Genomic DNA, 12,080 nt, shown 5'->3' with positions numbered 1-12,080 from the left:
CTCCTCCACCATTGGCGTTTATCCTATCCTTGCGGTATATATTCCATTCTGTGTCTAGGATTTCGTTACTGTTCACTTCCGGTTTTAACCAACTTTCCGTTCCTAATACTATATGCGCACTATTTCCTTCAATAAGAGATACTAATTCAGGAACCTTGCCCTGGATACTCCTGCAGTTTACCAATATTACGTTAACTTTTCCTGTTTTTGGTCTCTGAGGACGGACGTTCTTTATCAACGATGATAATGTCCTCTCTGGTAAGCCGTCAGGTATTTTATCGTTTCGCCCAAGGGGGGGTCCCTCTAACCTAAAAAACCCCCGTGTGCACGCCACACGTACTCTGCTACCCTAGTAGCTGCTTCCGGTGTGTAGTGCACGCCTGACCTGTCTAGGGGGGCCCTACAGTTCTCCACCCAATAACGGAGGTCGATGAATTTGCAACCATTATAGTCGCAGAGTCGTCTGAGCCTCTGGTTTAGACCCTCCACACGGCTCCAAACCAGAGGACCGCGATCGACTCTGGGCACTATGCTGCAGATATTAAGCTCAGCTTGCACTCCGCGTGCGATGCTGGTTGTCTTCACCAAATCAGCCAGCCGCCGGAAGGAACCAAGGATGGCCTCAGAACCCAAGCGGCAGGCGTCATTCGTTCCGACATGTGCTACTATCTGCAGCCGGTCACACCCAGTGCGTTCAATAGCTGCCGGAAGGGCCTCCTCCACATTACGGACGAGACCCCCCGGCAAGCACACCGAGTGCACACTGGCATTCTTCCCCGACCTACCCGCTATTTTCCTGAGGGGCTCCATAACCCGCCTAACGTTGGAGCTCCCTATAACTAATAGGCCCGCCCTCTGTGACTGTCGGGGCCTTGCCGGAGAATCGGCCACTGGCCCAACAGGCGAGGCATCCTGTGGTGGCTCGGAAACGATGTCATCACCACTAGGATTTACTGAATTTCTTACACCAATTATCTTTATTTCTGAAAAGATACCTTTACAGCACAAAGCACTGGATTCGGTTTCTCGCAGGCGACCATGTAAGCTGTCGTGGTTGGCTCAACTTTGTAATAAATATAAAAAAAAGCCATCAGTTGAAAATTTAACTCAAATTTTTTTAACCGGCTACTGGTTTCGGCTAGATATTACACCATCATCAGGCCCTTTATTATAGACAGTGGCTGAATTTTTCAATTTAGAAATTTATGTACGTCATATACGAAAATAACCCTTCCTCGTACCTGCTTTTATACGCACGACTTTAGCACACGTCAACAGCAAGAACAGAGTTGCAACGTAGCTGCTGATAAATACTAAAGTCGTCCGTACATAAGCTGTTGCGAAGAATGATTACTTTCATGTATGACCTACACACATTTTATCATTGAAAAATTCAGCCACTGTATAGAACAGAGGACCTTATGATGGCGTATTATATTGCCGAGACCTTTAGCCTACAAAATAAATTGGAGATGAAGTTACAGTTGGCGGCATTTTTGATATTTATTACAGAAATATCGACTGCTGACTCGCCATCCAACATAGCAAGAATGAATGTACGTAAGGTAATTCTCAGTTTTGCCTTTTGCCGCTCTTTCATTGCTTAGAGTGAACCCATGTACTAGGTGAATATCGGTGAACGTATCTGCAAACCTTGTAACGTCCCATTAGAAAATTTAAAAATGACAGTGCTGGGAAACCTCTTACATTGTTTGATTTTCAAACAGCTGAGCAAAACTGAATGTACTCAGACATTTCTCTCTTTACTTATTCTGATGGCCAGTAAACTGGCGCACAAGATTTTTAGCGCAACGCAATGGGACTTTCAATAATCCCCACAAAATAATGACCGTAACTAACAATAACGTATGCCTTTCATTACCCCACAAAAATCTTCGTTACTCGAACAATTGCAATACAGCGAGCGCCAATACTGCCAGCTAAATAAAAGATTCTAACTACTGAAGGCACTAACTACTGATAGGCATAGTTAGCAAATGAAAGATTTTGATAAGGAACAAACAATGTATTTACGTTAATAACGTTCAAAAATCCATATACACGAGGGTCACTCCAAAAGAAATGCACACAATTTTTTTTTAAATATCCATCTTTTATTCTACATGGTTGAAAGTTTTACAGTGTGTTGATACATTCCTCTCAACTGCCTTACACCATCTTGGAACCAGCGCCTGTATACCCGCACAGTAAAATTTGCATGATGCCACTCCATTGATTGCCTCTTCGTTTCTGGTGAAAAATGATAGAGCCATGTCACCTGTCACAATTCTTCCAAGAAATTACTCTCCGCCATTCTCGTATTGTTCCAAAAGTTCGCTGCATACAGTTTTTCTTGTTTCTTTGTGAGCCACTGTCAACATCCTGGAAACCCACCTGGCACAAACCTTTTTTAACGCCAACACTTTCAGCATTCTGCAAACACTTCCTTCCCCTATCCCAACGTGGCGTGACAATTCGTTCACTGTGATGCGCCTGTCAGCAGTCACCAATTCGTTAACTCTCTGCTCATTGTCTGGAGTGTGTGCAGTACGAGGGCTGCCACTGCGAGGACAATCCGCAATATTACCGTGCCCGCTTTCATCACGCAACCTGATTGCACACCGACTAACTGTACTGCGATCGACAGCAGCATCTCCATACACCTTCTTCAACCTCTTGCGGATGTTTCCCACTGTCTCGTTTTCACAGCACAGGAATTCTATGACAGCACGTTGCTTCTGACGAACGTCAAGTGTAGCAGCCACCTTGAAGACATGCTGCGACGGCGCCACTCGCGCGAACAGGTTGATCTAAGTTTGAGAACAAGCGGGAAGGATGTACCTACACACTGTCAAACTTTCACACATTCAGAATGAAAAATGTATTTTTACAAAAATATTGTGCATTTCTTTTGGAGTGACCCTCGTATATCTATCAATTCATGACATCCATCTTTACAAATTTCCTATTTCTGGCGGATGCACGTCCAGATCGTCCGCTTATAGTAACCTCTCAAAACTCTGGCATCTCTCTCTTCCCATCCACCACTGCTGGCGGCTTACCTCCAACTGCCCAACGCAACGTGCTGATCACATCAACTGCCCAGCACTACACAAGCGAATATTCCAACAATGAATCCAACTAGCCACAGACTGCACACAGCACAGTCAGTGATTTTCATACAGAGCGCTACGTGGCGTTACCAACATGAAAACCTAAACAGCCTGCTTGCAACCTATCCCTGATACTGCTGTGTATCACTGTTGACGCACAACTACACTGCTCGAAAACAAAACCCTGGACAGAACCAAGCAGTGCTGAATGCAATACTGAAATACGGAGGGCATTATTGTTGTCAAAAGCAGTGCCGTGAGCAAATGGAAACAAGACACGCAGCGCATACTGTCGACATCTGCAATGCTGTACTCTATTTTCAGAAAATACAGATACACAGCTAACTGGGGACAGAATCCGAAAAGAACGCAGTAACCCTGTACCGAGCAGCCGGAGCCCATAAGTCCCTTATGTCAAAATATTCAGTAGGTACCCCTGAACATTCACTGACAATTTATAGGTGGAATTTTTGTTCAGCCTGCATACAGTCAGACTGAGTTGTCCCTTACCACTGGCATTTTATGCAATTCGCACTGCTATAGCTGGCCGACATTAACCACGAGCGGGATTTTCGTATACTTTCGCTCGCTTCGCCAAAACTGTTAATCCAACAGGAAATGAGCTGGACTTTTTGTAGGAAATTTCATGTAGTTAAATTTTGTACTGGAATGTTTTTTTGCTGGAGATCACGGATTTCGAGTTATTCAAGAAAGACGCACCTTCAGCCAACACTCATCTGTCACCAGTCAAGATCTCAAGTATGTTGTTCGTGGCACGCTCTACATCTACATCTACATCTACATCCATACTCCCCAAGCCACCTGACGGTGTGTGGCGGAGGGTACCCTGAGTACCTCTATCGGTTCTCCCTTCTATTCCAGTCTCGTATTGTTCGTGGAAAGAAGGATTGTCGGTATGCTTCGGTGTGGTCTCTTCGCGAGATATACGTAGGAGGGAGCAATATACTGCTTGACTCTTCGGTGAAGATATGTTCTCGAAACTTTAACAAAAACCCGTACCGAGCTACTGAGCGTCTCTCCTGCAGAGTCTTCCACTAGAGTGTATCTATCATCTCCGTAACGCTTTCGCGATTACTAAATGATCCTGTAACGAAGCGCGCTGCTCTCCGTTGGACCTTCTCTATCTTCTCTATCTCTTCTATCAACCCTATCTGGTACGGATCCCACACTGCTGAGCAGTATTCAAGCAGTGGGCGAACAAGCGTACTGTAACCTACTTCCTTTGTTTTCGGATTGCATTTCCTTAGGATTCTTCCAATGAATCTCAGTCTGGCATCTGCTTTACCGACGATCAACTTTATATGATCTTTCCATTTTAAATCACTCCTAATGCCTACTCCCAGATAATTTATGGAATTACCTGCTTCCAGTTGCTGACCTGCTATTTTGTAGCTAATGATAAGGGATCTATCTTTCTATGTATTCGCAGCACATTGCACTTGTCTACATTGAGATTCAATTGCCTTTCCTTGCACCATACGTCAATTCGCTGCAGATCCTCCTGCATTTCAGTACAATTTTCCATTGATACAACCTCTCGATACACCACAGCATCATCTGCAAAAAGACTCAGTGAACTTCCGATGTCATCCACCAGGTCATTTATGTATATTGTGAATAGCAACGGTCCTATGACACTCCCCTGCGGCACACCTGAAATCACTCTTGCTTCGGAAGACTTCTCTCCATTGAGAATGACATGCTGCGTTCTGTTATCTAGGAACTCCTCAATCCAATCACACAATTGGTCTGATAGTCCATATGCTCTTACGTTGTTCATTAAACGACTGTGGGGAACTGTATTGAACGCCTTGCGGAAGTCAAGAAACACGGCATCTACCTGTGAACCCATGTCTATGGCCCTCTGAGTGTCGTGGACGAATAGCGCGAGCTGGGTTTCACACGATCGTCTTTTTGGAAACCCGTGCTGATTCCTACAGAGTAAATTTCTAGTCTCCAGGAAAGTCATTATACTCGAACATAATACGTGTTCCAAAATTCTACAACTGATCGACGTTAGAGATATAGGTCTATAGTTCTGCACATCTGTTCGACGTTCCTTCTTGAAAACGGGGATGACCTGTGCCCTTTTCCAATTCTTTGGAACGCTACGCTCTTCTAGAGACCTACGGTACACCACTGCAAGAAGGGGGGCAAGTTCCTTCGCGTACTCTGTGTAAAATCGAACTGGTATCCAATCAGGACCAGCGGCCTTTCCTCTTTGAAGCGATTTTAATTGTTTCTCTATCCCTCTGTCGTCTATTTCGATATCTACCATTTTGTCATCTGTGCGACAATCTAGAGAAGAAACTACAGTGCAGTCTTCCTCTGTGAAACAGCTTTGGAAAAAGACATTTAGTATTTCGGCCTTTAGTCTGTCATCCTCTGTTTCAGTACCATTTTGGTCACAAAGTGTCTGGAGATTTTGTTTTGATCCAGCTACCGTTTTGACATAAGATGGTTGGTTGGTTTTGAGAAGGAGAGCAGACAGCGTGGCCATCGGTCTCATCGGATTAGGGAAGGATGGGGAAGGAAGTCGGCCGTGCCCTTTCAGAGGAACCATCCCGGCATTTGCCTGGAGTGATTTAGGGAAATCACGGAAAACCTAAATCAGGGTGGCCCGACGCGGGATTGAATCGTCGTCCTCCCGAATGCGAGTCCAGTGTCGAACCACTGCGCCACCTCGCTCGGGTTTGACATAAGACCAAAATTTCTCAGGATTTTCTGCCAAGTCAGTACATAGAACTTTACTTTCGAATTCATTTAACGCCTCTCGCATAGCCCTCCTCACACTACATTTCGATGCGCGTAATTTTTGTTTGTCTGCAAGGCTTTGGCTATGTTTATGTTTGCTGTGAAGTTCCCTTTGCTTCCGCAGCAGTTTTCTAACTCGGTTGTTGAACCACGGTGGCTCTTTTCCATCTCTTACGATCTTGCTTGGCACATACTCATCTAACGCATATTGTACGATGGTTTTGAACTTTGTCCACTGATCCTCAACACTATCTGTACTTGAGACAAAACTTTTGTGTTGAGCCGTCAGGTACTCTGTAATCTGCTTTTTGTCACTTTTGCTAAACAGAAAAATCTTCCTACCTTTTTTAATATTTCTATTTACGGCTGAAGTCATCGATGCCGTAACCGCTTTATGATCGCTGATTCCCTGTTCTGCGTTAACTGTTTCAAATAGTTCCGGTCTGTTTGTCACCAGAAGGTCTAATATGTTATCGCCACGAGTCGGTTCTCTGTTTAACTGCTCAAGGTAGTTTTCAGATAAAGCACTTAAAAAAATTTCACTGGATTCTTTGTTCCTGCCACACGTTATGAACGTTTGAGTCTCCCAGTCTATATCCGGCAAATTAAAATCTCCACCCAGAACTATAACATGGTGGGGAAATCTACTCGAAATATTTTCCAAATTATCCTTCAGGTGCTCATCCGCAACAGCTGCTGAGCCAGGGGGCTTATAGAGACATCCATTTATCATGTCTGAGCCTGCTTTAACCGTGACCTTCACCCAAATCATTTCACATTTCGGATCTCCGTCAATTTCCTTCGATACTATTGCACTTCTTATCGCTATAAACACGCCTCTCTCTTCACTGTCCAGCCTGTCTCTGCGGTATACATTCCAATCTGAGTTTAGGATTTCTTTACTGTTTACGTCTGGTTTCAGCCAACTTTCTGTCCCTAGTACTATATGTCTCTCCTAATACTACACCCACATTTACGACCGTACCAGCCATTCCCGATATTTGACCTTTTCTGGTCACTACTGATTGGGCTATTATGCCACCAGCATAGTCGTCTACGTCGTTAACATTATTAATTTAAACGTGCCCATGAGACCGTGGTGACAATGAACGAAAAACGGCTTTTGTAATGGTTACCCTAAAACTAATTAATTTGATCCAAACTTAACCCTTACTAGTACAGTAGTTTCGTCGGCAGAAGGCCTGACTAATTCAACCATGTAATTATTTATTTTATGCTGTTAAAATTCGCAATATTGCTAGGTAAAATTTACAAATTTTACAGTTTGTAGGTTTTCGACTAAGACTTTGCGGTAATACGGCCAGTCAGTAAACATCAAAGAAGGTCGAATGTGGGAAATAATTCGTGCAGTCACAAATATTAGTACGCGGGTAGAAGAAAGTGCCATGAACAACATGTTAGAAATTCTGACTGGTGAGGGTCCAGCCTCTAGCGAAAACATACCCAGTACACAATTTAAATATATGAAGTTCCCTACAAAAAGTTCCTGTTCGTTTTTCTTTAGGATTAATAGTTAACGCGTTCTGTGAGGAAGAATATAAAAATATTGGGTGTGGTTTATGAAAGCCAGCTGTAGCATTGTAGGTTGCATAAATTGACCGTGGTAGGGGCAGCTGAATCATTCTGTATACAGGGTGGTCCATTGATCGTGACCGGGCCAAATATCTCACGAAATAAGCGTCAAACGAAAAAACTACAAAGAACGAAACTTGTCTAGCTTGACGGAGGAAAGCAGATGGCGCTATGGTTGACCCGCTAGATGGCGCCGCCATAGGTCAAACGGATATCAACTGCGTTTTTTTCAGATAGGAGCCCCCATTTTCATTACATATTCGTGTAGCACGTAAAGAAATATGATTGTTTTAGTTGGACCACTTTTTTCGCTTTGTGACAGATGGCACTGTAATAGTCGCAAACATATGGCAACAGGTAGGTTTTCTAAAATAAAACACAGAACGTAGGTACGGTTGAACATTTTATTTCGGTTGTTCCAATGTGATACATGTACCTTTGTGAATTTATCATTTCTGAGAAAGCATACTGTTACAGCGTGATTACTTGTAAATACCACATTAATGCAATAAATGCTGAAAATGATCTCCGTCAACCTCAATGCATTTGGCAATACATGTAACGACATTCCTCTCAACAGCCAGTAGTTCCTCTTCCGCAATGTTCGCACATGCATTGACAATGCGCTGACGCATATTGTCAGGCGTTGCCGTGGATCACGATAGCAAATATCCTTCAACTTTCCCCACATGAAGAAATCCGGGGACGTCAGACTCGGTGAACGTGCGGGCCATGGCTTCGACTACCAATCCACCTGTCATGAAATATGCTAATCAATACCGCTTCAACCGCACGCTCGCTATGTGCCGGACATCCATCATGTTGGAAGTACGTCGCCATTCTGTCACGCAGTGAAACATCTTTTAGTAACATCGGTAGAACATTACGTAGGAAATCAGCATACATAGCACCATTTTGATTGCCATCGATAAAGTGGAGTCCAATTATCCTTCCTCCCATAATGCCGCGCCATACATTAACCCGCCAAGGTCGCTGATGTTCCACTTGTCGCAGCCATCGTGGATTTTCCGTTGCCCACTAGAGCATATTATCTCGGTTTACGTTACCGCTGTTGGTGAATGACGCTTCGTCGCTAAATAGAACTTTCAAAGTCGTCGCCATGCGATTCCTGGAGCATAGAAATATGGTACGTGTGCAATAGATGTTGATGTAGCTTTCTCAACACCGACGTTTTTGAGATTCCCGATTCTCGCGCAATTTGTCTGCTACTGATATGTGGATTAGCCGCGACAGCAGCTAAAACACCTATTCGGGCATCATCATTTGTTGCAGGTCGTGGTTGACGTTTGACATGTGGCTGAACACTTCCTGTTTCCTTAAATAACGTAACTATCTGGCGAACGATCAGGACACTTGGATGATGTCGTCCAGGATACCGAGCAGCATACATAGCACACGCCCGTTTGGCGTTTTGATCACAATAACCATACATCAACACGATATCGACATTTTCCGCAATTGGTAAACGGTCCATTTTAACACGGGTAATGTATCACGAAGCAAATACCGTCCGCACTGGCGGAATGTTACGTGATACGACGTACTTATACGTTTGTGACTATTACAGCGCCATCTATCACAAAGCGAAAAAAGTGGTCCAACTAAAACATTCATATTTCTTTACGTACTAAACGAATATGTAATTAAAAATAGGGCTTCCTATTTTAAAAAAACTCAGTTGGTATCCGTTTGACCTATGGCAGCGCCATCTAGTGGGCCAACCATAGCGCCATCTGGTTTCCCCCTCCTAGCTAACGAGTTTCGTTCTTTGTAGTTTTTTCGTTCAATGCTTATTTCATGAGATATTTGGCCCGGTCACTATCAGTGGGCCACCTTCTATACCACTTGCATCAGAGGCAGGAGCTAGCTTCTACTTAACCCATTTCTTTCCTCTTCGTTCATGTGCTACTGTACGTGTGCTTCCTAGAATGATTATTTGTTTAACCTATGTTCATAAATTATTTAGAATAACTTAAAAATATTTCGGCAGGCTTGGAGTTGTCGTCTTGTTACTTCATTTTGTCTCAACATTTTTATCTCCTAGAAAATAATTCGCTGACTGCGATTTCCATGAAATCATCTGTAGTACTTATGGATCTATTACCTGACGGGAACATACGAAAAATCTCTGCTCGGCCGGAACTCCAACGCAGATTTCCCCCTTTTCGCGAGCGGTTCCTTCATTCTCTTCGGTTACCTGCTCAAGCTCCACGTATCGACTTAAGCTAAGATATAAAATGTAAAATTAAAAACACATTCTGTCGTCTATATTTTGAACATAATTTCTTAATGCGGTTCACAACCGCATCTACAGGCCCCTTAATCGAAGTGTAGGAGGAATCCAGTTTTATGTGCAGTCGAAACACGAGACACACTTTCGGTTGTCACACCGTCTACGTCCTTAAATAATAGTTCCCTATATTTATGAACATATGCTCGCAACGTTACTTGGACTCCAACCAACAGGGAGAATGAGGCGACGTGTCTAGGCCGCTGAAGGCATAATTGCCACATAACTATAAGGGGTAAATAAATTTAGAAAACCAGTTTTAAATCTGAAAAAGTGTACTGAGAAAACTTATTTAAAGAATCTATTACAAGAGTAAAAAATGAATTACATAATGTAATAAACATCTTTTTTAAAGGAAAAATCTTTATTACTACCTAGGACAAGCATAGTAAACGGTTTCAAAAAAATTTAGCGATAGACTTCGCGCAAATAGCGATTTTTGTCCTCAACCGTGGCCTCGCTCTGTTCGTGGGCCCACTTGCGCATCCTGACCGTTAGAGACCTTTCTGGAAATCTGCAATCCATCCCTTTCCAGCCATTCTGGTCTCCTTATTAAGATTATGAAGATGCTGTTTTCTTTAGTCTACTCAATATGCTACAAATCGCATATTCTTAACTGGCATTCCGAAAAATATTGTCTGGAACAACATGATATGTTCGTGAACTTCCTTTTATTATTCTGAGGTAAAAACTAACTGAAACCCCCAAGATATGGTCTTCTTGTCAGTGGCACGTAGAATTTTCATCAAAACTCTCCAGAGTATTCCCTGGAACCCGATCGGTGGTTGCAGTAGTGTGGAAAGTCAAATGTTTTGCAACAACATATCACATGGTTGCCGGTTGCTATAATTGACTGTCTCATTAGCGCTTATTTGTGTCCAGACTCCAGGTGTGGAAAAGATATAATATTATTATTTATTATGATTCATCGTTTAGTATAGTCACATTCAATTTTGTTCCCATGAATAACACTAAAAACGGAAGAAAAAAGAGTTAGTTGGAGTGAGGATGCCGGCCGCTGTCAACCTAGGCATAATTCCACAGAGCTGTTGTTAGTTGGCGATGGCCTCAGATGAAGATGTCATCGACAAAGGAATATGTTACTCAGTAATCACTCTTTCAACACAGTTATGTTAGAAAACATGACTTGTTGTATAATTTGGTAATAATTACGTGGATTGAGATCTTCCTTTACATCGGATATCAAAACCATACAAAACCTAACTGGGAGACAGCGTGATCTTCGGAGTCTTACTGAGGGTTCTACTGAGAGTATTTCAGGTGGTACCTTTATGCAAGTACCGTACGATTGCAACACTGCCTATTTTTGTGTGTTATAGGACAGATTATACATTATGTAATACCTTTTTTATTGAAATCAAGAGTGAATCCGGGAAGTGGCCGCCCTGTATGCTTGTGTTGGTCTCGTGGCTTTCATAAGATAATTTTTGGTAATGTAAATTCCTCGCACATCTATGGAAAAAGTATCTCTTTTTGTAAGACAGCTTGCCAACTGACTAGTAAATCTGTATTACCTGTTAGTAGTTCTTCTCCGAATTAGCCACCTGTGTTGTAATTTAATTATACTGTGATTTGTTCGACTGCCAATTCTGCCTGCCGCGCTTAGCAAATTCCTTGTCTATATTTGATCGGCTACTGCTGCTGTTTGCTTGGTTATAACCCTCTGAGATGTAGTGTTTGCCTTGGTCTGGCGGTCTATATTTAACTTTTATGTGATACCGGTCACAAGGACTCGACATTTATGATCAATTTCCCTTATTATTTACTACAGCTGATTTCATCTAACTTACGCTTAAAACGGTGTAAGCAACGCTGTCCGGAGGTGTTTTTTGGTATACGCTTGGTTCAGTCGTTAGCGGCACCCTGTACGTTCTAGGTATTTTGCCGAGAAGGTCTCACGAAGTTCACCCCTTGTACCTGGTGTGTTTGATCTGCCGTTACACCGTAAAGCTCACTGTGTTTGCAAGCCTGATAGTCTCCGTGCCTAAAGAGATGTGTTTGGGCTTAAGCTCAACGTACCTTAAAATGATTGTTGTTGTTGTTGTGGTCTTCAGTCCTGAGACTGGTTTGATGCAGCTCTCCATGCTACTCTATCCTGTGCAAGCTTCTTCATCTCCCAGTACCTACTGCAACCTACATCCTTCTGAATCTGTTTAGTGTATTCATCTCGCCGTCTCCCTCCACGATTTTTACCCTCCACGCTGCCCTCAAACACTAAATTGGTGATCCCTTGATGCCTTAGAACATGTCCTACCAACCGATCCCTT

This window comes from Schistocerca piceifrons, chromosome 1 (genome assembly GCF_021461385.2).
Source record: "Schistocerca piceifrons isolate TAMUIC-IGC-003096 chromosome 1, iqSchPice1.1, whole genome shotgun sequence".
NCBI lineage: Eukaryota > Metazoa > Arthropoda > Insecta > Orthoptera > Acrididae > Schistocerca > Schistocerca piceifrons.
Note: the sequence above shows the minus strand (reverse complement) of the source record.